Source organism: Cetorhinus maximus, chromosome 2 (genome assembly GCF_964194155.1).
Source record: "Cetorhinus maximus chromosome 2, sCetMax3.hap1.1, whole genome shotgun sequence".
Taxonomy (NCBI): Eukaryota; Metazoa; Chordata; class Chondrichthyes; order Lamniformes; family Cetorhinidae; genus Cetorhinus; species Cetorhinus maximus.
In genome coordinates, this window is record NC_135880.1 from 108,312,048 (window position 1) to 108,337,876 (window position 25,829).

Here is a 25,829-nt window from a genome sequence, read left to right on the forward strand (position 1 = left end):
AGTGGCAGTACTTTGGACATAGCCCTTGGATAAGGCTATCAAACTCACACTCCAGGAGATAATTTGCTGCTCCAGAGGATTAAAAAAAGTGCATGTATTTGCCTATTTTTTTATGCCTTGCCACATTACTATACAACATATACCATTTTTGAGTGTTTACCTGATGCTTTCTTAACCCTGTGGAAATGAATGTACTGGGAAGCCTTCATTAGCAGTGCTTTAGTGATTATAATGAGTGCAATGTAACAGTAAGAGCCCTGTACAATCAATCAGTGGCAGAGGTTGCAAGTACAGCAAATGAATTAGACATGCATGGTGGCAGTGTTGCTCATCATTGCTTTCACACAGAGTGGTAAATGTTCTTGTAGATGATGGAGGTTAAAACATCAAGGCTTGCCTTTCCTTCTTTAGATGTTTGGTGCTGCCTCATGTGATGTGCCACCTGTTCCTGCAAGAGAGAATCAGGTTTGTCAGTAAGCATTCTGAAATATATTTGGGTTATGTGGCTGTCATGGTTGAATAGCTGCCAATCTGTGTGAGCTATGAATAATGTCTGTGAGGCTCAGTATATAAGGGTGAGGTAAAGCTTATAAACTGAGAGGGTTGAATATTGTTTGGTAGAGATTCTTGGTAGGTGGATGGTGGGGGTGGGGTGAAATCATCAGTGGATGAAATTAGTCTTGCAGCTGGTAGGTTGCACCATTTGAAGACAAACTCACTTACCTTCACAATGCATGTGAGATTATTAAATCTCTTCCTGAAACCCATCCTTGTTCTTGCAGTTGCACATCCGGCACTGACTTGCACTGCTACTTCTTCCCATTGCCTCTTCAGCATCTATCTGGAGAGCTTCCTCACATCTTTCCACTTTTTCCACCAAGTGGAGTGAAAGCTTTGGTGCACACACGCTCACATGTTCAGTCATTGCTCAAAGTATCAGAGCACAGGTTCTGTTTTCCAATGGCTAGCACCCACTTCTTGCAGCCGCAATGCAGCTCCCCTTTAAATAGAACTGTCCACTTGCAAAATTGAGCCCCACACTGATAAGTGCAACCAATGAACAGTGGCTGCAGCCAGCAAGCAGTTAAAGCAGCATGGATTTAATGTGCTGCCTACTATGCCATGAACAGGCACGGGTTAATGTTCAGAGCTAAAGAAGAGTCATACGGACTTGAAACATTAAATCTTTTTTTCTCCACAGATGCTGTCAGACCTGCTGAGTTTTTCCAGCATTTTCTGTTTTTGTTTCAGATTCCCAGCATCCGCAGTATTTTGCTTTTATGCGGGTTAATTACATACTGGGATCCCTGTGCCTGTTTCAGGGTTTAGCCAACCTCTCCCATCCACACCCCCCCCCCCCCCCCACCTCCATATCTCCTTTGGGAATGAACACAGCACAGAAACTGTTGTTCTTTTCACATCAATTATTTGTTTTTAATTGTCAGTAAATTATTTTGTAAGGATAATGCTTCATCCTCCATATTCCTCTGCTCCTTCTTCTGTTCTCCCTCTGCTCCTGTGAGGTAGATGCTACCAAGCATGCATTTCGCTAACTATGAAATGGCCATAAGATTCACAGAATCACAGAAGGAGGCCACGTGGCCTGTCGTGTTTGCATCGGCTCTCTGAATAAGTAATTCACCCAGTGCCATTCCCCCACCTTCTCCCTGTAACCCTGCACATTCTTCTTTTTCAGATAACATTCCAATTCCCTTGTGAATGCCTCAATTGAACCTGGCTCCACTAAACTCCCAGACAGCACATTCCAGATCTTAACCAGTTGCTGTGTGAAAACGTTTCTCCTCATGTCTCCATTGCTTCTTTTGCCAATTACTTTAAATCTGTGCTCTCCCATTCTCATCCTTCCACCACTGAGAACAGTTATTCCCTATCTACTCTGTCCAAGCCCCTCATGATTTTGAATACCTTTAGCAAATCTTCACTTAACCTTCTCTTTTCTGAGGAAAACAGTCCCAATTTCTCCAATCTATCTACATAACTGAAGTTCCTCATCCCGGGAACCATTCTTCTGAATCTTTTCTGCACTCTCTGTAATGCCTTCACATTTTTCCTAAAGTGTGGTGCCCAGAACTGCATGGACACAATACAACAGTCGAGCTCGAACCAATATTTTATACAAGTTTTACGTAATTTCCTTGCTCTTCTGCTCTATGCTCCTATTAATAAAGACTCTGAATGCTGTATGCTTTATTGACTGCCCTGTCAACCTGTCCTTCCACCCTCAATTATCCATGCCTAAATACAACTAAATTGCACTTAACCTATATCTATGATTGTATATTTCATTAACTGGGCACTTGGCTTATCATACTCAGGTCAATCTATCCCCTGGTAATTGATTTATTAGTGTTTTTTTGTGCAGCAGTGCTTTGAACCTATGATTGCCTAACTGAGGAAAATGCAAGTCAACAGCAATTGATGCCAGAAGTTGGGTTAAACTAGGGTAACAATTCCAGTACAAATGATGAATTGGTAGTGTTACAGCTCCAAATTGTGATTTTTAATCAACTATTTGTCCATTCCCCTCCCCTGCCCTCAAAACAAAGGTAGACTAAGCATTTTCACAAAGATTTAATCAAAAGAATCCCTCAAAGCACAATTTTAAATGGCCTCTAGCAAATGCTTAGAGTTCAATGAACCTTCAGTTCTGTCGAGCACTGCCTGCAAATCACACATTAGAGTGCAGATGTTAGCCTACAATACTTGGGTGCTGGAAATACTGTATATGTGACTTATTGACATCATTGGCAGTACTTCTGAAAGTTTCAGACCTCAAGCATTCAACCCACATACTTCCTGAAATTAAACTAGTGCTCTGAAAAGTCTTACATGAGTAACCAGTTGTAGTTTGCATTTGTGATAGTCCGATACAAATTCCAGAACAACACTGGGGTCACGCAGGGCAATTCTAAAAAAAGCTATCAGTCAGTGGCTAAGGTCAAAAACAAGGAAGGCAAAATGTCTATATATGTCATCCTGAGAAAACAATATTCCAATAGTGATGGATGCACACTGCAGTTCTGCCCTCTTCCAATTCCCACTCTATTGGAATCTTTCTGGAATAGCTCTTAATTCATGTATTAACATTTAGCTTTTAGTACACAGTACAGAGTCTCAAGTAGAGACTCACATTTGACTTAAATATGATTGTAAACCATATGTAGCTAGGCATTTGACCCTATCATAAATACATATGGACCATTCAGCGTGTGAAGCATGTTAATAAGAACAAAACTGATTGCTGGAAAAATGAAGAAGGAACACAAAGGAGCCTAACAAAGGGTATTAATGCAATAGAGCTGCAGGGCAGATGTAGTGTTGCACTGTAATAATTTATTTTGCCTTTTAGTGTTCAGTCTTTTGAATACCACCAGCCACTTTAGCCTTACATACATGAACGGGAGTTTGCCTCCCATATTTAGTCAAGTATCTTAGCTGTGCATAACACAGTATTATACATGAGTATATACAGCAGCTTGCATTTCCAATAAACCAGGTCAGCAGTTTCCGATGGTGACCAACTTTTAGTGGACCCAATTATTTCTTATGCTTACAATATTCAAATTCTACCTTTGGATATTGCAAACTGTTCTTTTGTTTCAATGCTTCAGTTTTAGAAAAAATAGATTACTTCCTGACTGTTACCTAATCATCTATAATTACAACCATTTCATGCATCCCCAATTCATTCAATCTTATCTGAAAGATGTGGACCATCCATTAAGCCACATGTACACTGGTGCTGTTTTAGTTCTTGGCGGGGCGGGGAGGGCTTACTCCCAGTACAGAGCAGAGAGCATGGGGAATGGGTAATGTAATGTCAAGTGAGGCAGACAGCATTCCCATGATGCAGTCCATCTGATTTTCTGTCCATTAAGTTTAGTGAGCAAACATGCCTCATAATATATGTGCTAAAGAGAGAAAATGCTAGAAATACGCAGCGAACCAGTTGGCATTTGCAATGGGAAAATACAGTTTCAGCCTTTATCAAGCAATGATGGGTGACACACTGGAAACTTCATAACCTGTCTTTTCTTTGATGCTGATTAACCTGCTGGACATTTCCAAATTTTTTGGCAGCGTTTGCAGGTCTTTCTTGTTATGTTGTGATTTGTGTTTCTGGTATGTGCTGCTCTACCCTGTTACTGAGCGTGCAAAGGTGAAAAAAGAATTCCTATTTTACTGAATCCAGCTCCCTTATTCTGGCAGCGGATTCATAGACCCATTTTATTTAACTGGAAGGTGAACTTAAACAATGCCAGCATAAATGTGACTTTATACTCAAAAGCTTTGCTTTTATTTTGTGTAGATTAAAGCTGCCTTCTGTCTTGCCAGCCGTTGACTCAATTTGTCAAATCAACCTTGATGGCAGGCCACACACTGAAATGAATGAAGTTACAGCTGACAAGCCAACTTAGTTCCTTTCTGTGTGTGTCATTTATAAATTCATGTCATTCATATATTTCTGTAACTAATACTCATATACCAAACTTACAGCTATCCATCTTAGGTATGAATGACCTGTTCATGAACTGACAGCTGAGGAGTCAGTTATTCTTATGTGGACTGAATGATAGTAAATGAGGGCAAATGTTAGCTTTAACAAAACTTCTTCAAGGTTTTGGAAAAAACAAAAAGGAGGGGGAAAATCGGAAAGGGGGTGGGGATGGAGGAGAGAGTTCATGATCTAAAATTGTTGAACTCAATATTCAGTCCGGAAGGCTGTAAAGTGCCTAGTCGGAAGATGAGGTGCTGTTCCTCCAGGATGCGTTGAGCTTCACTGGAATAATTTATATAGATTTTTCTTTTCCTACCTATTTCCATTATTTTTAAATGTATTTCCATCCATTGTTTTATCTCTACCTTTTAGCCTTTTTCGATTCCTTCACCCCACCCCACCCCCACTAGGGCTATCTGTACTTGCTCGTCCTGCTTTCTACCCTTAATTAGCACATTCCTTTAGATAATATCACCACCTTCAGCACCTCTTTGTCCTTTTGTCTGTGACATCTTTTGGTTATCTCCACCTATCACTGGCCCTTTATCCAGCTCTTCTTGTCCCACCCCCCCTTAAACCAGCTTATATTTCACCCCTTTTCTATTTTTCCTTAGTTCTGTTGAAGAGTCATGCGGACTCGAAACATTAACCGTGCTCCTCTCCACAGATGCTGCCAGACCTGCTGAGTTTTTCCAGGTATTTTTGTTTTTGTTAGCTTTAACAATATGTGGATGTCAGATTCAGATTCCTACAAATGACTCCTAGAAAAGTATTGGATTACAGTTAACTTGAGATTTCATTCGTTTCCTCCAACCTGTTGAGGGTAATTGTGACTTTGTGCAATAGTGTAAGATTGGCGGTATTGAAATGTCAGCTTGTTTTCATTAATCGAATTAAAAATCATGAGAGATGTTAAATGGCCTTCGATTTGCCATTACCCATTTTACATTGATGCACAAACTCACGATCTATCTCATTGCCTAAATGACAACAATAACTTGCATTTGTATGGAGCCATAGAGCCTTTAAACATAGTAAAACTTTCCAAGCTACTTAAAAAGGTTAATGATGCTAGACCTGCTTGAGTGCTGAGATGTTAATAGGCTTGCATGTCCTGAGTCATTTGCATCACTATTACAGATCCAGTTGCTAAACCAGCGGAAGATCAGTCCAGCATAATGATGAGCCTGGCCTTCTCATGTACCCACATCCTTTCAACCTACCTTGGTATTTAGAGGCTATTACAAAAAGAAAATACTGCAGATGCTGGAAATCTGAAATAACAAAAAAATGCCGGAAAAGCTCAGCAGGTCAGGCAGTATCTGTGAAGAGACCTGAAATCCTCTTTTTCTCTCCACACATGCTGCCTAACCTGCTGAGTTTTTCAAGCTTCCTTTTTTGTTCTACTTAGCATTTAGAGGTTCTACCTGCTGCAAACATCTGTTCAAGTGAGTCATGCCATTTTCTGCAGTTATGGGCATAATCATGACAAGTGGTCGCAGAGCACTTCTTGTGTATCTTAAAACTTTCTTTTCTTTGAACTAATGCTGATTAACCTGTTGGAAATTTCCAACTTTTTTGCCAGTGTTTGCAGGTCTTTCTTGTTATGTCATGATTTGTGTTTCTGGCACACGCTGCTCTATTCTTTTGCTAAGAGTGCAAAGGTGAGAAAATAATTCTTATTTTACTGAATCTAACTCTATTATTCTGGCATCAGATTCATAAACCCATTTATTCTTTTGGAATATTCCTCTTCTTTACAGTACCTCTTACCTGTGCCTGTTTTTACTATAGTTCCTTCAAATCTGGTGCTATTGGTGCAGTGAAATAAAGAAAATTGGCCCCGATATGTCCTGAGGAAAGCAGTACAGCTTGTTCAGAATTTCTCTTGAACAAGACCATATGGTCTAGAAATTGGTCTGAATGCTGCCTTTCTGGGGGATACTGGTTAAGAGGCCCCAATATGCTGGCCAGGATGTGTGCACACATTTCTTTTTGGAAATGTGCCACCTAACAAAGTGAATAAGAACAAAAAAGAGAGGCAGACCCTTTATCTTGAGCCCCACAATCCCCAACACTGACCACTTGATCCCTGACCCAACCCCAACTCAGTCCCCAATGCCCAACACTTGAGCCAGGCCCAGCCCTCAACCCCAAACCCAGGCCATGACCCTCAACCTTCTGAACCAGGCTCTGACCCCCAACACTTCACCCAGGCTCTGATCTCCGCCCCCTGATACAGGCCATGACCCCCAAACCAGCACCCAACCTCCAATACTTGACCAAGGCTCTGACCTCTGACATCTGAACCAGGCCCCAACTCCCAACCCAGGCCCCGACCCCTGGCCCAGGCTCTGCCTCCCAGCCCAGGCCCCGACACAGGCCCTGACCCAGGCCCAACTCACAACAATCAATCCCTGATTCAGACCTTGATCCGTGTCCCAGGACCCAATCTCAGATAGTGCCTACATGAAGACTTGCTGTGATGCTAGCAATGGCCCAAACCTGGACCCCTCTTCGTGGATGGGCTCATTAAGCTCTGCTGGCAACATTGAAATGAGACCCAAATTACAGATCCTCCCCTCATCATTCATCCAAAACTGGCTTTAACAAAATTTCTAAGCCAAATTTTATTTTCTTCCTTTCTTTTATTTGTGTTGAAGGAATCCTAGGAATAAAGCTGGCAACATATCTTCTACTTTGCTGTCACAAACGTTTTTTTCCCCATAGCTGTTGACGTGTATAAATCCCTCCAATCAGGTTTCCATTCCTGCCAAAGCACTAAAATGCCTCTTACCAAAGTCACAAATGACATCCAGCATGACTGTGACAAAGGTAACTTTCCCTCCTCGTCCTTCTTGGCTTGTCTGCAGCATTTGAAATGGCTGACCATACAATCCACCTCCAACACCTCTCCACTGTTGCCCAGCTGGGTGGGACTGCATAGCCTGATACCATTCGTATCTATCTAATCGTAGCCAGAGAATCGCTTGAAAAGGCTTCTCTTTACACTCCTGCATTATTATCCCTGGTATCTCCCAAGGATCGATCCTTCCATTTTTCATCTATCTGCTGCCCCTTACTACATCATTGGAAAACACAGCATTAGTTTTCACATGTACATTGATGACACTCAGCTTTACCTTACAACTACCTCTCTTGATCTCTCCACCATCTGACTCCTTGTATTAGATAAGTAGAAATTTCCTCGAGTTAAATATTAGGAAGACTGAAGCAATTTCATTGGTCATTGCTACAAATTCCATTACTCAGCCCCCAACTCTGTTCCTCTCCCTAGCAACTGTCTGAAGCTGAATGAGACTCTTGGCAACCTTGGTGTCATATTTGACCCCGTGATGAGCTTCTGACCATATATCCATGCCATTGCTAAAACCTATCTCCACTCCTGTAACATCGCCCAAGACAGTGCTTGCCTCAGCTCATCTGTTGCTGAAAACCTCATGTATGTTACCTCTAGACTTGGCTTTCCAACACACTTTGGCTGGCCTACCTCATTCTACCTTCCTTAAACTTGAGGTCATCCAAAACTCTGCTATCCTTACTTGCCCCCTTTACCAATCACTCCTGTACTCATGACCTACATTGCTGCTAGCTAAGCAATGCCTCAATCTCAAAATTCTCATCCCTGTTCCCAAATGTCTCCATGGCCTCGACCCTCTCTATTTCTGTCATCTCTTTCAGCCCTACAACCCCTCGAGATATCTGTGGTCATATAATCTTGTTCTCCTGTACATCTGCAATTTTAATTGCTCCATGGTGGCCGTGCCTTCCCTAAACCCTGGAATTCCCTCCCTACATCTCTCTGTCTCTCTAGATGTTAGATCGAGATCTAACATTTCTAGATGTTTCTCTTCCCTTGTAGAGAAACATCTTCAATGTAAAAAGTGAAAAATTCTCTTTATTTATTCCTGTTATTGTCTCTGTATCCGCTCCATTTACTTTTTGCTCTTTAATTTTTTTATCATATTATTTGCTTCTTTTTTCAATTTGTTTCATTACTCATTATTTTCTTATTTTTAAAAATTCTCTCTCCTTTCCTCGTAATGTTGCATTATTATGACGCTCCTTAAAACCTACCTCTTTAGCCAAGCTAATATCACCTTGTGTTGCTCGGTGTCAAATATTGCTTTATGATGCTGTGTGAATTAGCACCTTGGGACATTAAAGGTGCTATATAAATACAAGTCGTTGTTGTAGAAATATTTTCTTTAGTTTTAATGACAGAGCTTGCAATCTAAGTGTTTTTGAACAGGAGGATTTCTGATTTAAAACCTTGCTTGAATATTATCATTATAATTGTAGTTTTTAACTACTGCTTCAGATTGGAGAGAGGGAAAACAGATTTGTGTGTCAACGGCTGTACGGATTATCACCAAATCATAGGGGTAGGTATTTGTACCTCTGCCACCGAAATCTCAGAACATTCCACAGCATACCACATATGTACAACACTGAGAAAGTGTCCCCTCCCTCACATTTAGTGCATATTGTCTTTCACAAGCAATCTCGCTTGATTTATGGCATCGCAGAGTCACCTTTCATTGCCTGGTGTTGTAACAATGGACAGCTTTTTGTTTTGGAAGTCACAGAATTGTTTAAAATGTCACGCTAACAGCAATACAGGTACAGGAATACAGGTTATTAATCAGTAATAATGGCAGGGAAGAATTCAACAAAGTAGTTCTCACATTCTCATGTTACACATGAAACTCTCTGTGAGAAGCTTTTCTTTAACTGGCAGGCAAACATACTTTACGTAACTTTTTAAAAAAGGATACTTCATAATGCAGTGCTGGGCTGATGGCAGTTCAATTTAAGGCCTACCTGTGCTAGTGACATTCACCTCGCTTTATCTCACCTCCCACCTATCTGTCTTAGTCTCCTTTCCCTCCAGAATGAGAATCATTTTTCAATGTAGCAAGATTCCACCTTCCCCTTTCTGTGTCAATTTTTCTCCCCTGTTGTATCTCCTGTTCATTTGCTGATTTTTCCCTTGTAGAGAAACATCTTCAATGTAAAAAGTGAAAAATTCTCTTTATTTATTCCTGTTATTGTCTATGTATCCGCTTCATTTACTTTTCGCTCTTTAATTTTTTTATCATATTATTTGCTTCTCTTTTTTCACTTTGTTTCATTACTCATTATTTTCTTTTCCTATTTTTAAAAACTCTCTCTCCTTTCCTCGTAATGTTGCATTATTTCCTTTTGGATGCCATATGGCTTAATAATAGGTTAACTCTCCAGCACAAACTAATATATTAGCCTCCATTTTAACTCGGGCATAATTGGGATATACAGGAATCAAGGTGGACAACAAACTGCCTGACTCCCTGCAGCGAGAGACACAGGAGAATTTAATTCCTGGGGCTCATTTAAATGATTTGAAGAGAAATCCCACCCAAACGTAGGGGGAATCTTCTTCTGGTCCACAAGGAAACTTCCAAGAAGTTAAAAAAATGAAGTTTACGTGGGCTTCTTTTGACCATGGTGTTGCCAGCTGCCAGGTTTTATTGTTGGTTCAGGCTCTGACACATTCTCATCACTGTCACAGTCAGCAGTTCAGATCATGCTGGGGTCTGAATGACATGATCAGACTCTGAAATGTCAATCTTGATGACGCCCCCACATGCCTGAGGCGGACAGCCCTGAGGCTGCCAGAAACTTGGCTGGTAAAATGGCAGCAGGAATGAAAAATGTCTGATCGCCAGTTTAACCACCCAATCCACACTGATGAAAGAGACTCTGGGAAGAACTCTCTTTTGGATCTTGTCTTTTATAATAAATGAGTGGGACAGAGATCTGGATGAAAGATTAAAATGAATTTAAAAATGGGGCAAGGGTACCTTTTTAAAAAATTGTAGGGACTATTTACACTGACTGTATTGCATTCTGTGAGACCTCCTAACACTCATTAAAGACAGGCGTTTGTAAAGCTACAGCACTTTCTGCTACTTGAAATGAAATTTTGTTGGTTAATGAAAAAAGAAATAAATTCCATAAATTAAATTTAATCAGAAGTGAAATGTGTCCAGTTGGGGAATAAAGGTATAAAACATTGGCTTCTCACAGTATAAATATCCAAAGTATAATGGACCCTGAAAAACATGGAGGATCCTAGGGACCAGAGTTCCCTTTTGAGGTTGGTAAGCTATGTTAAGAGGTTTTATTAAGTGTTCATTTAATATGTTAGCCTAGAAATGTGCATACATGGCCAAGACATTTGTATGAAATGTTTTTGTATACTCTTTTAACAGAGATGTTAACCCATTTCAGATTAATGCCTCCATTAAAACAGCAGACAAAGTCATTTTGTACAAATGCTTTAACCACATGTACACATTTCCAGGCTGTAAATTGAACACTTCATAAAAAACTTTTAAAGTAGCCTCCTAATCTCTGCAAAAACTCTGCGTTTATATACTTTAGGTACAATATTAATGTGGACAAGGCAAGGTAACTCAGTTGGCTGAGTGGCAGTTGGGGCCAGAAGGTCTTGGGTTTGAATTCTCACACAATTCACCCAACGTGTCATCAAAATGAAAACCACGTCATAGGCTGTGGGGTCAGAGACAGGGCACTGCAGCAGCAAAGTCGTGCCTGCCATACTGTTGCAGTATCTCCTGGCAATAAATCAGTGCAACATTTAGTAGGCACTTCACACCGAATGGAGGCCAACCTCCCCAGGTAATCTTTCTCTCCATCAGTTTTGTACGTTAAGTATATCATTTACATCTATTATTTCCCACAGAAATACAAGACTAAGTTCAAAATGACAGGGCTTTTGTGTTTAACTGCCGTTATTATTAAAGGCTGTGCCGCTAAAAGCATCTGGTACTAATAAAAGCTGACTCTTCAGGTGACCAGCAGTGCAAGGATTACAGCTTACTCTAATTAATCATGATTTATAGCCAATTATGGGTCAATACATTAATAGTTTGTTCTTTGCCCTTTTTTTATGGGCATTTGCTTCCTCAGTTCCCAAAAGAAACATGCTGGGTATTGTGGAAAAATCAAAAAAATTATATGTTGTCCCTTAATTTGACTTGAGTTGTGGCGGAAAGGAACAAAAGGCCTGAGTGAAAGTTCAGGTAATGATTTCGACACATGACCACTGTCTCCTGGTAATTTTCAGACTTCAAAGGCTGAGACAGGCAGTTGTTCAAGATTCCAAAAAGTGGTCTTCATTAGACAAAGCAGGGAAAATGTGAAACAGATGATTGATTATTACAGTGCTGCCCTTGAAATGCCTACTACACTGAATGTAAGGAATTCCATATGTTCAGGAGCTTTACAACCAGCAGAGCAGGGGTGCAATCTTCTCTCCAGCTCCCGGCATAAAGTACATTGCCAACAGATTCATAAAAATGAGGTCCAAATTATTCATTGCTGTTAGGCTTGGTGTGGAGTGGGCCACTATTTCCCCTTTCTCTTCTCTGTCCATTTAACCCTTGCAATGGCAAGATCCCCAGATCCCATTCAAATTTCTGAGTGCTCAAGAAAACATTGGTCAAGACTAGCTCTGCAAATTCGCAAGCTCTCCATTGCGGGCAATGGGCTGAGCATGAAGGATGGTGTTTTTTTTAAGGAGGTCACTGCAAACCATAACTAGTTGTGAAACAGAGTATATTTACGATGAACAACACTGCATCAGATTTGCAGCATTATACCTTTGAGGCTGCGTTTGTTTTTTGACAGTGCACAAAAATATCACATAGGAAGATGTTTTCATCTCCTCAAGAGCAAACAGAAAGCAAACAGGAACATCCTGGAGTTCATCACAGCTTCTAGGCAATTAGCAAAAGCCAGTGAGGCTGGGTTGAATTTTGTGTTTATGAGTAAAGTTTAAAAATAAGTAGATGGTAATGGAGAAAGATTTTGCTGCCAACAGTGAAATAATCTTCCCTAAGGATGTCTGAGAATGTGGCATGCGGCAAACATTTCATTCAGCAATTCTGACTGGGATGACATGGTGAATTAGGGTTGGAAAACCTTCTGTCTTTCCTGATCACTCCTGCTGCATATCTGGTAGAACCTGATGGTGGACCTAGACCATAGTCTAGGTCCTTGCCTTGCATGGGATGTCCCCATGTACCCAACTCTTACAAGACAATTGGCGCAGCTGGAAATGAGGGCTTCCAATGTCAGGCACTTCCAGCTCTCAGAGGTACGTGACTTACGATTTACACTGGGCATGTCTGTGGAGATCAGGTGTGCCAGGAAGTCATAGAACAGAGGTGGGCCAAACATGGGGTTAAGGATGTGCATTTTTTTAAAAATGTATTTATTTTTCATCATCCCCATTTTGGCAAGTTGTGATGGACCTTCTGGCCTATGGGGCAAAGTGATGTGCTCCTGAGATGTGTTGCCCCACGGGGCCCATTCAAATAACCCCACAAACAGGGGCAGGTCTAGTGCCAGGGGTCATCAGTGGACTTAGTCCCTGCTTAATGGGCAGGACCATTTGTTTTTTATTCATTCATGGGATATGGGTGTCATTGGCTAGGCCAACATTTATTGCTCATTCCTAATTGCCCTTGAGAAGGTGGTGGTGAGCTGTCTTCTTGAACTGTTGCAGTCCATTTGGGGTAGGTACACCCATGGTGCTGTTAGGGAGGGAGTTTGAGGATTTTGACCCAGCGACAGTAAACTAATGCTGGTATATTTCCAAGTCAGGATTCTGAGTGGCTTGGAGGGGAACTTCCAGGTGGTGGCGTTCCCATGTGTCTGCTGCCCTTGTCCTTCTAGATGGTAGTGGTCGTGGGTTTGGAAGGTGCTGTCTAAGGAGCCTTGGTGAGTTCCTGCAGCGCATCTTGTAGATTGTTCACACTGCTGCCACTGTGCGTTGGTGGTGGAGGGAGTGAATGTTTGTGGATGGGGTGCCAATTAAGTGGGCTGGTTCGTCCTGGATGGTGTCAAGCTTCTTGAGTGTTGTGGGAGCTGCACTCATCCAGGAAATGGAGAGTATTCCATCACACTCCTGATTTGTGCCTTGTAGATGGTGGACAGGCTTTGAGGAGTGAGGAGGTGAGTTACTTGCTGCAGGATTCCTAGCCTCTGACCTGCTCTTGTAACCACAGTATTTATGGAGCTAGTCCAGTTCAGTTTCTGATCAATGGTAACCCCCAGGATGTTCATCGTAGGGTATTGAGCAATGGTAATGCTATTGAATGTTCAGGGGCAATGGTTAGATTCTCTCTTGGTGGAGATGGTCATTGCCTGGCACTTGTGTGGCACGAATGTTACTTGCCACTTGTCAGCCCAAGCCCGGATATTGTCCAGGTCTTGCTGCATTTGGACATGGACTGCTTCGGTATCTGAGGAGTTGCAAATGGTGCTGCACATTGTGCAACCATCAGCGAACATCCCCACTTCTGATCTTATGATGGAAAGAAGGTCATTAATGAAACAACTGAAGATAGCTGGGCCGAGGGCACTACCCTGAGGAACTCCTGCAGTGATGTCCTGGAACTGAGATGATTGACCTCCAGCAATCAAAACCTTCTTCCTTTGTGCTAAGTTTGACTCCAACCAGCGGAGAGTTTTCCCCCTGATTCCCATTGACTCCAGTTTTGCTAGGGCTCCTTGATGCCACACTCGGTCAAATATTGCCTTGATGTCAAGGGCAGTCACTCTCACCTCACCTCGGGAGTTCAGCTCTTTTGTCCATGTTTGAACTAAGGTTGTAATGAGGTCAGGATCTGAGTGAACCTGGTGGAATCCAAACTGGGCATCAGTGAGCAGGTTATTGCTCAGCAAGTGCCGCCTGATAGCACTGTTGATGACCTCTTCCGCCACTTTACTGAAGATCGAGAGTAGACTGATTGGGCAGTAATTGGCTGGTTGGAATTGTCCTGCTTTTTGTGTACAGGACATACCCGGGCAATTTTCCAAATTGTCGGGTAGATGCCAGTGTTGTAGCTGTACTGGAACAACTTGGCTAGGGGTGCGGCAAGTTCTGGAGCACAAGTCTTCAGTACTATTGCCAGAATATTGTCAGGGCCCATAGCCTTTGTGGTATCCAGTGCCTTCAGCCATTTCTTGATATCACATGGAGTGAATCGAATTGGCTGAAGTCTGGCATCTGTGACACTGGGGACCTCTGGAGGAGGCTGAGATGGATCATCCACTCGGCACTTTTGGCTGAAGATTGTTGCAAACGCTTCAGCCTTATCTTCTACACTGATGTGCTGGGCTCCCCCATCGTTGAGGATGGAGATATCTGTGGAGTCTCCTCCTTAAGTGAATTGTTTATTTGTCCTCCACCATTCATGACTGGATGTGGCAGGACTGCAAAGCTTAGATCTGATCCATTGGCTCTGGAATCACTTATTTCTATCTATCGCTTGTTGCTTATGCTGTTTGGCATGCAAGTATACCTGTGTTGTAGCTTTACCAGGTTGACACCTCATGTTTAGGTATGCCTGGTGCTGCTCCTGGCATGCCCTCCTGCACTCTTCATTGAACCAGGGTTGATCCCCTGGCTTGGTTGTGACGGTAGAGTGGGGGATATGCTGAGCCATGAGCTTACAGATTGTGGTCGAGTGCAATTCTGCTGCTACTGATGGCCCACAATGCCTCATGGTTGTCCAGTCTTGAGCTGCTAGATCTGTTTGAAATCTATCCCATTCAGCACAGTGTAGTGCCACACAACATGATGAAGAGTATCCTCAATGTGGAGACAAAGCTTTGTCTCCACAGGAATGGTGTGGCCGTGACTCCTATCAATACTGTCAGGACCGATGCATCTGCGGCAGGTAGATTGGTGAGGATGAGGTCAATTATATTTTTCCCTCTAGTTGGTTCCCTCACCACCTGCCGCAGACCCAGGCTAGCAGCTATGTCCTTTAGGACTTGGCCAGCTTGGTCTGTAGTGGTGCTACCGAGCCAGTCTTGGTGATGGACATTGAAGACCCTACCCAGAGTACATTCTGTGCCCTTGCCACCCTCAGTGCTTCCTCCAAGTGGTGTTCAACATGGGGGAGCACTGATTCATCAGCTGAGGTGTGGGCAGTGTATGATAATCAGCAGGAAGTTTCTTTGCCCATGTTTGACCTGATGCCATTAGACTTCATGGGGTCTGGAATTGATGTTGAGGACTCCCAGGGCAACTCCCTCTGGAGTGTACACCACTGTGCCGTCACCTCTGCTGGGACAGGACATAGCCAGGGATGGTGATGGTGGTGTCTGAGATATTATTCGTAAAGTATGATTCCATGATATGACTATGTCAGGTTGTTGCTTGACTAGTCTGTAAGACAGCTCTCCAAATTTTGGCACAACCCCCCAGATTTTGGGAAGGAGGACTTCACAGGGTTGACAGGGCCTGGGTCAATGCTGGGTGATCTGTTGGGTATCATTACTGATTGAGTTTCTAGCAGTTTGATACAATGGAATGGCTTGCTAGGCCATTTCAGAAGGCATTTAAGAGTCAACCATTTTGTTGTGGATCCAGAGTCACAAGTAGCCCAGACGAACTAAGGACAGCAGATTAGGGAAGCAGATGGGTTTTTACGACAATCAACAATGGTTCCATGGTCATCATTAGAGTTTTAATTCCAGATTTTTATTGCTTGAATTCAAATTCCACCATTTGCTGTCGTCGGATTTGAACCCGGATCCCCAGAGCATTACCTTGGGTTTCTGGATTACTTGCCCAGTGACAATACCACTACACCCATGCAGTTTCTGGGTCACAATGTTATGTCATGGCATGGTAGAATATGATTGTGCCTAAATTTCTTTGAATGGTCAGTTCCAGATCCCAGCTTATATGGGGAAAGATCAAGTCGAAAGAAAGCATATCCCACAGCAGAGGAAGGAAAAATCAAAAGAGAGTTACTGCTAGCTGCTTTTGAGCCCCACCAATTACAGATTGGCACTGGCAAAGACGTGAGGGCAGGCTGTCTGGCTGTTCTCTCGGCTGCTAAGTATGTTGCATTGGCAGAAGGCAGTAGTGGAAATGGAGGAAGAAAGAAGTAATACTTTACCAAAAGATGTCCCTGCTTTAATCCATTTCCCAGGCACGCCTACACAACAGCATATTTCCAATTGTCCTCTCAGCTCAAATTCTTTGGTTTAATAGTATTGGCAGTGGTTGTTTTCGTGACATGCAATCAAGTATTTGAATCCTCTAGTGTGATTATTTTGATGGCAGTTCTATACTTGTTATTGACAGGTGAGGAGCCGAGAATATTATTCACTGCTTGCCAACAATAAGTAACCACTCAGTTTACAGCCAAAAGTCTTCAGCCTTTGGCTAGGTTTTCATTTTATTTGGCAAACAGAATGAAGCAGAAAAACTTCCCAGAATAACATACTTCTTGCAGTGAAACCATTGCACCGTCTTGTGTGGTGTCATATTATAGCACAATTAATGGTGATTGGAATCTGTACACATGGCAATAGTCCAACATTCACAATAATTGTGTCTATTTTTCTGCACTTTACACTAAATATTGAACACATCTCAACTGAAACATGAAATATTGAATACCTATTAGAACACCAATTAAAGCCCATTATTGGGTGGAGGAAAATCTCATTTGAATGAATTGGACTGGGATTGTCTGATCTTTCTTAGAGAATAAAGTTATGCCAGTTAAGTTGAATTGGGAGATTGGGAGCTTTACTACTTTCCATTTGCTCACAGATCATGATAATTAGGGGTGAGAAAAGAAGGGGGTGGCATTAGACGGGATAAATGAGACATTGCAGGGGGTGATTGGAGCATTTTTAAAAATTTGTTTTATGGGATGTGAGCATCACTGGCAAGGCTAGCATTTGTTGCCCGTCCCTAATTACCCTTGAGAAGGCTTGCTCGGCCATTTCAGAGGGCAACTAAGGGTCAACCACATTACTGTAGATCTGGAGTCACACATAGGCGAGACTGGATAAGGATGGTAGATTTCTTTCCCTGAAGGACATTAGCTTTTTATGACAAGCCGGTAGTTTCGCAGTCATCATTACTAAGACTAGCTTTTTATTCCATATTTGAATTGAATTAATTGAATTTAGTTAATTGAATTGAATTGAATTTAGATTTGTTAAATTGAATTTAGATTCCACTAGAGCATTAATCCAGGCCTCTGGTTTATGAGCCAAGTAACCTTACCACTATGCCACTTTTTTCCTTGTTTTTATTTTTAAGCCTCCACCCAACTCCTTCCTCACCCATCCAGGAGGGGTTAAAATGATGCCTCCTTGTGTTTTTCATAAAATTGAATCTGTTATGAGTTACATAATAATATCTTTCGCTTTGATGCCTCACTTTAGGTACTTCAACAAAAGTGTGATTTTTTTGAAAACTGACCAAGTGTTTATAGTGAATGGCATAATTAGTCATTAATAATCATAATTTAGAAACTTAGAGATAGAAGTTGGACCACCAAATAAGGGCACGATGTGAGGCCCAATTTTAGGGACCAATGTACTATGACCAAAAGACGCCTGAAAACCTCCAAATTTGGCCAGGCTATTCTTCATGCATCCCTGGTGGCGCATGAGTGCGCGCTTCATAATTTCCCTGAGGCACAGAGTTGCCTCAGAGAGATGAAGCATTTTCAAAAATATATAAGGAAATAAATAATGTAATAAAACATGTCCCCTCATGTGACTCAGTCACAGAGCAGGGATATGTTATTAATTAAATTTTAAATTTTTTAGTTTATGCCCCTTACATGTGAGAGACCCAGCAGCTTTTCTTAAAAGGCTGCACTTGCTCCAATGCAGTGCATGTGCAGTTGTACCGTGTTACTCCGTGATGTCATTGCAAGCAAAGGAGATCAGAATTCATATCAATTATGCTTTTTCAGTTCCTTGGATACTCATGGGCCTAAGGTTTTTATTTGTCATCAAAAATAAATGAATGTGGAATGTTTTTAAATGAAAATGATAGTGGTCATCCAACTGATAAAGTAGCAAATCTCTATGGGCAGAATCTTGCCCTTGTTGGGCGGGCTCAGTGGGGGCGGGCGGGGGTGGTCAGGAAGCCGACCACCGCCCGCGATCGAGGCTGTAAGGCGCATTCACGCTGGCAGGCCAATTAAGACCCAGCCAGCGTGAAATGCAAGCAGCAGTGCTCAGCGCTGCCTGTGCGGGTGGGAGGTGGAGTACGAGTCGGGTGAGCGCGACCTTTGTGCATGTGCGTGAGTGCGCGCTTCATAATTTCCCTCAGGCACAGAGTTGCCTCAAAGAGATGAAGCATTTTCAAAAAAAAAGAAATAAATAATGTAATAAAACATGTCCCCTCATGTGACTCAGTCACAGAGCAGGGACATGTTATTAATTACATTTTAAATTTGTTATTTTGTTTTTAATTGCTTTAGGAAACCTCATCCCGCCCAGGGAGTGGGAGGGTCGGCGACCAGATTCAGCGACCAAGACGTGTTGATCCTGGTGGATAAGGTACAGAGGCAGCACTTCATTTTATCCCTCCTTGGCTGGCACAACCCGCCCACTAAGACTAAGAGGGTATGGCAGAAGATAGTCACCACAGCAGTTGCAGCAGGGGACCGTGGAAGTTCATGGATACAGTGTAGGGAGAGGGTCCATCGCTGCACTCCAGTAAGGTGAGTTGTTTGGCACAACCAGACACAGGACCAAGTGATGGTTTACATCTGAATGCTGCACCTATTATGGGAGACCTGGCACATTCCTCTCCTATAGCACAGAGGCTTGGCCAAGCAGCTTCAGTCAGTGCACACAGTGGAGATGTGAATGTACACCATGCTGCATTGCCAGAATCAAGATGTTTGTCCCTAGCGGCACTCTATATTAGGCTAACCGCACCCTTTATGTTCTGTCTGCAGAACAAGAGGGCACACAATGCCAGGGAGATGGCACAGACTGGGAGTGGATCTGCGAGACTATGGGTGATCCATAATGTGGAGGAGACTGCAATAGAGGTTGCCAGAGTGCCACCCGGTTGGTTGTCGGGGATGGTGAATTGCCCGCAGCAGGTGCTAAAGGTGGTGGTAGAGGCACTTTGGAACATGGTGGTAATGGTGGATGTGATCCTGTTGCTTCACTGAGCACAAGGGGATGTTGGTATGAGAGTGTGTGCAAAGGTTGGGTTGCATTATTAGGACACTGCAATTATGATTAAAGGCAATGGCGTGTATCAGAGCGTGCTCTCACAATGAAAAGGGCTAAATCTCATTACCTCCTTTTGTGTCACACACAGATCCCAGCAGCACTCACTCACCACCCCCCGGGCCACCGCATCCCTCGTGTATCAGGAGGCGAAAGAGATGTCCAAGGAATCAGTGTCTCATTTGACTAGCCCATACTCTGTCAATATTGATACTAGCACATGAGAGGGATGTAGTGTGCATGTAGAGTTGGTGGCACAGGGTGAAGGGCACTGCACCAGAGTGCAGGAGGAGATGTCAGAGTCAGAGATATTCGTGCACAATGCCCTTCAGGGGAGGGAGGAAAATCACAATGATGCTCCAGTGGGCAAGGTTATAGGGCCCCAGAAGTCACCTTTTGGGGCACAGTAGTTGGACCATCAGCAGCAGATGTGTGGACATCTGGAAGTGTTCCCTGAGACAATGTGAGCTCACTCATTGCAAGTGGCGGATTCCATCACGGTGATGAGTTCCACCTTGTCTTAGGGACTCGACTGCATGAGCTCCAGCCATGAGATTGGTCAATGTCATGGAGCATCATGCAGCATCACTCAGAATGGTTGCAAGAGCAGTGTCACTGCCTGCAAAGGGTACAATACTCGTTCAGTAATCTGGATCAGTCCACTCACAGTAAGAGCGCTGACATCCACGGAATACATTAGGAGCTGTGTTCCCTGAACAAGATAGCTGCACTGGTGGCAGAGCGGTTATTGGAATGGACAACTGCTGCACCCCAGCAGCCAGCCCCACCTAACCCACCTGAAGGCCAACCTAGGGCTGTGGAGGTTTAGTGAGGGAGGTAAAGGTACTGATGGCATCTCAGCACTTAATCTTCTTCCAAATCCCCAGCCCTTCTGCAAGAGTCTTCATCTGCTCTACCTGTGCCAGTGACAGTGGCTGCTTCTGCAGAAATTCAGTGGCCGCAGTCTGAAGTAAGTCCCCAACGGATGACGAGACTGGCTACCATGCTCCTCAATGCCATATAGAACAAGAGTTGAGCAGTCTGCCTCCACCTCCTCTGAGGCAGCATGGAGGGCACTCATAGGAACATTTGTGAGTCCAGGCCACAATATCACCATGATCACTATATGAGTTCACCACGGTGACACTATAACTTTGTACATATCACAAATGAGCACTTATGTAATACATTTCACAGAGTCAAATATGTCTCGGTCTGCTTTTGTACACCAATACCCTCAATGAGGATGTTAACAGAATGAAGCAAGGCCTTACCAGTGGCACTGAAGACTGCATGCTGAAATCTATCTCTCATTGACGCCATTAAGAGCAAGGGTGTGCCCATGCATGTCCGGCAGTGTTTCCTTCTCCAGGCCTTCAGATAAGGCAGTAGTACACAAAGGCTTGCAGATTGAGATGCTGCTAGTAGCATTTCTTGTACATATATGATTGACTTTAAGGGAGGATCAAGGATCAGTGATCAGGCTCAAAGATCAGATGGAGTTTATCAGGCACTTCAAGCATGACTGCTGTTTCGAAGGCAGTCACTGGCAAGTAAGTGTTACACTTACACTTAAGTGGATGTTCTACATTTCAAGATGCCACCTATGCTCCAGGGAACCATGCTTGTGCCGTCTCCCTGCTACATTGGAAGCCTTTGACTTCCAGGTGGTAGAGGTAGTGGATTCTAAGTGGCCGGGGTTTCCTGCAGCATTTAATGTTGCAGATGTCGCATACTGATGAAACTGGTGCGAGTGGTGGCTGGATATTGTGGGAGGAAATTAAAGGAGTTGTTCTAACAAAGTTGTGGCCTCACCCTGTGCAATGTGCATTAGTTGCAGTACTGTTAGCACATACAATCATATCTGTAGATCTTGGTTATAAAGCCCTGCTTCCTACTGGCACTCTCAGCAGTGTGGTTTGAGTAGGCACAGTGCGACACCTTGGTTGGTCGTTGGCAAGCACTAACAGATATGTGAAGGGTCCAGGTTGTGAAGGACTTCTCAAGGTGTATTTGTGCACTGTGTTGAGGCCAAAAGCTACGATGGTCAGGGTTTCAGCCATGTTTATGGTACTGACTTTCAGTATGTGCTGTTAGTTTTCTCTCTTGTTGGGGATGGGCATTTCTCTGAAGGGGTGTAGCTTTCATGTGAAAGGTTAATTATGTGGAAGCTGCTCACCAAAGATTGGCTGATATAAATTGTGAGTTTTCAAAAGCCTAGGTGAATCTACTCTGGATTAACAGGTGTCTGGCAGTGACTCCTTACAACAAAGAATCAGCCATGGCTTCATGGGCCTGCCCCTCAGCTGGTCTGCCATTCCCACCCTCTTCCTCATCCTCTGTGTCAGATCCAGGACCAAGGGCGTCCTCCTCCTCCTTGTGCTCCTCATCTTCCTCATTGTCTTCAGGTGATGATGTAGCTATGGGCTTGGCTTCTACCCCCCTCTAGTTGTTGGCCCCTCCTCTGTGCCATATTGTTAAGCATGCAGCATGCCACTACTATTCAGGAAACCTTTGCAGGCAAATACTGTCCAGCTTTTCCTGAACAGTCAAGGCACTTGAAGCGCATTCTGAGAATGCCAATAGCCTGCACTATTGTACTGCAGATCACCATATGGCTGTTTGTATGGTGCAGTTCAGGCTCCATTTGCAGCTGCCTAGCGAGGGTCATCAACCACCTCCATAATCCACCTCCCTCATCCCCAGAAGCCAACCATGGATCTCATCTTCACATGGTCCATCTCTGACACTTCTCTTCCCTTCCTTGACCTCTCTGTCTCAATTTCTGATGATAGACTGTCCACCAATATCCATTACAAGCCTACCCACTCCCACAGCTACCTCGACTACAGCTCCTCACACCCCGCTTCTTGTAAAGACTCCATCCCATTCTCTCAGTTCCTTCGCCTCCGTCGCATCTGTTCTGATGACGCTACCTTCAAAAACAGCTCCTCTGACATGTCCTCCTTCTTCCTTAACCGAGGTTTTCCATCCACGGTCGTTGACAGGGCCCTCAACCGTGTCCGGCCCATATCCCGCGCATCCTCCCTCACGCCTTCTCCTCCTTCCCAGAAACATGATAGGGTCCCCCTTGTCCTCACTTATCACCCCACCAGCCTCCGCATTCAAAGGATCATCCTCCGCCATTTCCGCCAACTCCAGCATGATGCCACCACCAAACACATCTTCCCTTCACCCCCCCGACGGCATTCCGTAGGGATCGTTCCCTCCGGGACACCCTGGTCCACTCCTCCATCACCCCCTACTCCTCAACCCCCACTTATGGCACCTCCCCATGCCCACGCAGAAGATGCAACACCTGCCCCTTCACTTCCTCTCTCCTCACCGTCCAAGGGCCCAAACACTCCTTTCAAGTGAAGCAGCATTTCACTTGCATTTCCCCTAACTTAGTCTACTGCATTCGTTGCTCCCAATGCGGTCTCCTCTACATTGGAGAGACCAAACGCAAACTGGGCGACCGTTTTGCGGAACACCTGCGGTCTGTCCGCAAGAAAGACCCAAACCTCCCTGTCGCTTGCCATTTTAACATTCCACCCTGTTCTCTTGCCCACATGTCTGTCCTTGGCTTGCTGCATTGTTCCAGTGAAGCCCAACGCAAACTGGAGGAACAGCACCTCATCTTCTGACTAGGCACTTTACAGCCTTCCGGGCTGAATATTGAATTCAACAACTTTAAATCTTAAACTCCCCCTCCCCCCATCCCCACCCCATTCTCCCCCCCCCCTCCCCCCGCTTTTTTTTTTCAATAATTTATATAGATTCTTCTTTCCCCACCTATTTCCATTATTTTTAAATCTAAAACTAAAACCTTGTTAGTCTTTCCACCCCACCCCCACTAGAGCTGTACTTTGAATATCCTGTCTTCCATTCTTCATTAGCACTTTTCTCAGACAAATATCACCACCTTCAACACCTCTTTGACCCTTTTGTCTGTGACATCTTTTGATTATCTGCTCATCTCCACAATCACCACACCCTCAATGTCTCTCTCTCCCCCCACCACCCCCCCACCCCCCCACCCACCTTAAACCAATTTATATTTCTCCCTTCTTCTAACTATGCTTCAGTTCTGCCGAAGGGCCATGAAGGCTCGAAACGTTAACTGATTTCTTCTCCGCCGATGCTGCCAGACCTGCTGAGTTTTTCCAGGTAATTCTGTTTTTGTTATGGATCTGTGTAGGTGTTTGTAAAAGCTGAGACAGTTGGGAATTCCTCAGGGTAAATGAGTTGTGGCAGCTCCCAGGGCACCGTATACAGACTACAGGAGCACCTTCGTGTGGACACAAACCACTTGCACATTCAGGGAGTAGGAGGTTTTCCTGTTCACTAAGGTGTCAGTTTGATGCATTGGTGCCCTGTGGTGACGTGGGTGCTGTCGATAGCCCCCTGCACCTGAGGGAAACCTGCTAATTCTGCCAACTCCCTGGCTCTCTGTGTCTAAGACGCCACATCTAATGGAAAGTTTATGTGCTTCTCCACCCAAGAAAAGAGGGCATTAGTGACAGCGTGTGGCTGACTGTGAGATGCCGTAGTGGTCTCTTGCTGAGCCTTGGAAAGAGCCAGCTGCATAAAAATGCACAGCCATGGTGACCTTGAAAGCCACTGGCAGGACATAAGGATCAACTCACTGTGTTTTGAGATCTTGTTGGACTATGATACATATGTAGGTGACCAATTCCTGGATTAACCTCAGCCATTTTCTGCATTGCTTTTCAGTCATATTGTCATATGACTGCCACAGTCAGTAGACCCTTATCTCAGGGTGAAACCTGGTTGTCTTCCTCCTGCTCCCAGAAGCAGATGGCACTGCCTCTAACTCCTGGCTTGGTCCCTTCCCTCTGGCTTCACGATGCTCACACGCATGTTCCCCAAGACATGAATGTGTAAACTTGCCATCCCCATTTTGCAGCTTCTTTGCCATGATGCGTATTGTTCCCTTCTCTCGTACACTCTCCACTCACCAGGATGCCTGAGTCGCAAGGGACAAAAACATCTGCCCTTCCAAGGCCACTGACCCCACCTTCCAACTCCCTTGGGTGTCAGCTGCATACCTGTAATTGAATTTGTGGAGGTTCATTGGCACTTGGTAAAACTTTTTAACGCTATCAAAAAGGGTACCTGACCTCTCCAAAGAACTCTGGTAAGTTTAGACTTTCTCCTTGAATGTGTAAAGCCACAAGTTGTGTTTCAGAAACCTGGCTGACAAAAATCACATCAAACTGAAGGCAGCTGAACTTTTAAATGTGCAGCTGCCTCTGTGAATCACACATGTGCAAAGTTCAACTTGCCCTCGGTCCCCCCACCGACTAGTGAAAATTGTGGTTCGGAGGCAGGACCTTGGCACCATTTTGGTTGAGGGGCAGAGCCCTTCTGGCTTTACGGAAATTCAGGCCACAATATAGTGCAGAAATGAGCGAGTGCTGCATTATGGGGCGCTCCTTCAAGAGAGCAAAACAATTGTTCAGACTGTAATCTCTGCCCCCATTTTATTCCCCTTTTCTTTGCAGGTTTTGATTTTATTTGTTTTTCTCTTTTTTTTTCAGACAGCAGCCGTTCATCTTTCTGCTATTCAGATCTCCTCCAGACCTGTTTTGTCCCATCATCACTCCCTTTGCCCTTGCTCCACCAACTCTTTTGTCGCTTAATCTCTCCTGTCTTCCACCATAACACAGATCTTTCCTTTTGTTCTTTTTCTCACATTCCCCCCTTTCACTTGCTTAAAACCTATTACATTTCTAACTTTTCCCAATTCTGATGAAAGGTCACTGACCTGAAACGTTAACTCCATTTTTCTCTCTCCACAGATGCTGTGTGACCTGCTGAGTATTTCCAGCATTTTCTGTTTTCATTTCAGATTTCCAGCATCTGCAGTATTTTGCTTGTGTTCATTAACTGGTGATTTATCTCACAGCTGAAACTTAGCATGTGTCAGCTGACTTCTGTGTTTGCTGTGACTACATTTCAAAAGTATTTCCTTTGGGATATGCTGAAGACATGAACTGTGTTAAATAAATGCAAATAACGTTTTTAATCGGTGTGTGTCTATGGTTCTTTTTTTTCTCTTTCCACCTGTATCTATGGTTCGTCTGTGCATGTCTATCACTGTGGCTGAAAGTTCCTCTAATCTCCCTTCATCCTTTCTTGAGCAAGGATCTTAATTATTGGACAACTGATGGGC

General features: G+C 43.8%; 1 long non-coding RNA gene across 3 annotated transcripts in view; it reads right to left on the minus strand.

Moving 5' to 3' along the window:
* Positions 1-215: 215 nt before the first annotated feature.
* LOC144696630 (uncharacterized) overlaps positions 216-25,829 on the minus strand; it is a 37,633-nt gene continuing 12,019 nt past the window's right edge. For all 3 annotated transcript variants that reach the window (XR_013580213.1, XR_013580215.1, XR_013580216.1), the window contains exon 3: positions 216-448. This is a non-coding gene — a long non-coding RNA (uncharacterized LOC144696630). The remainder of the gene's footprint in view (positions 449-25,829) is intronic.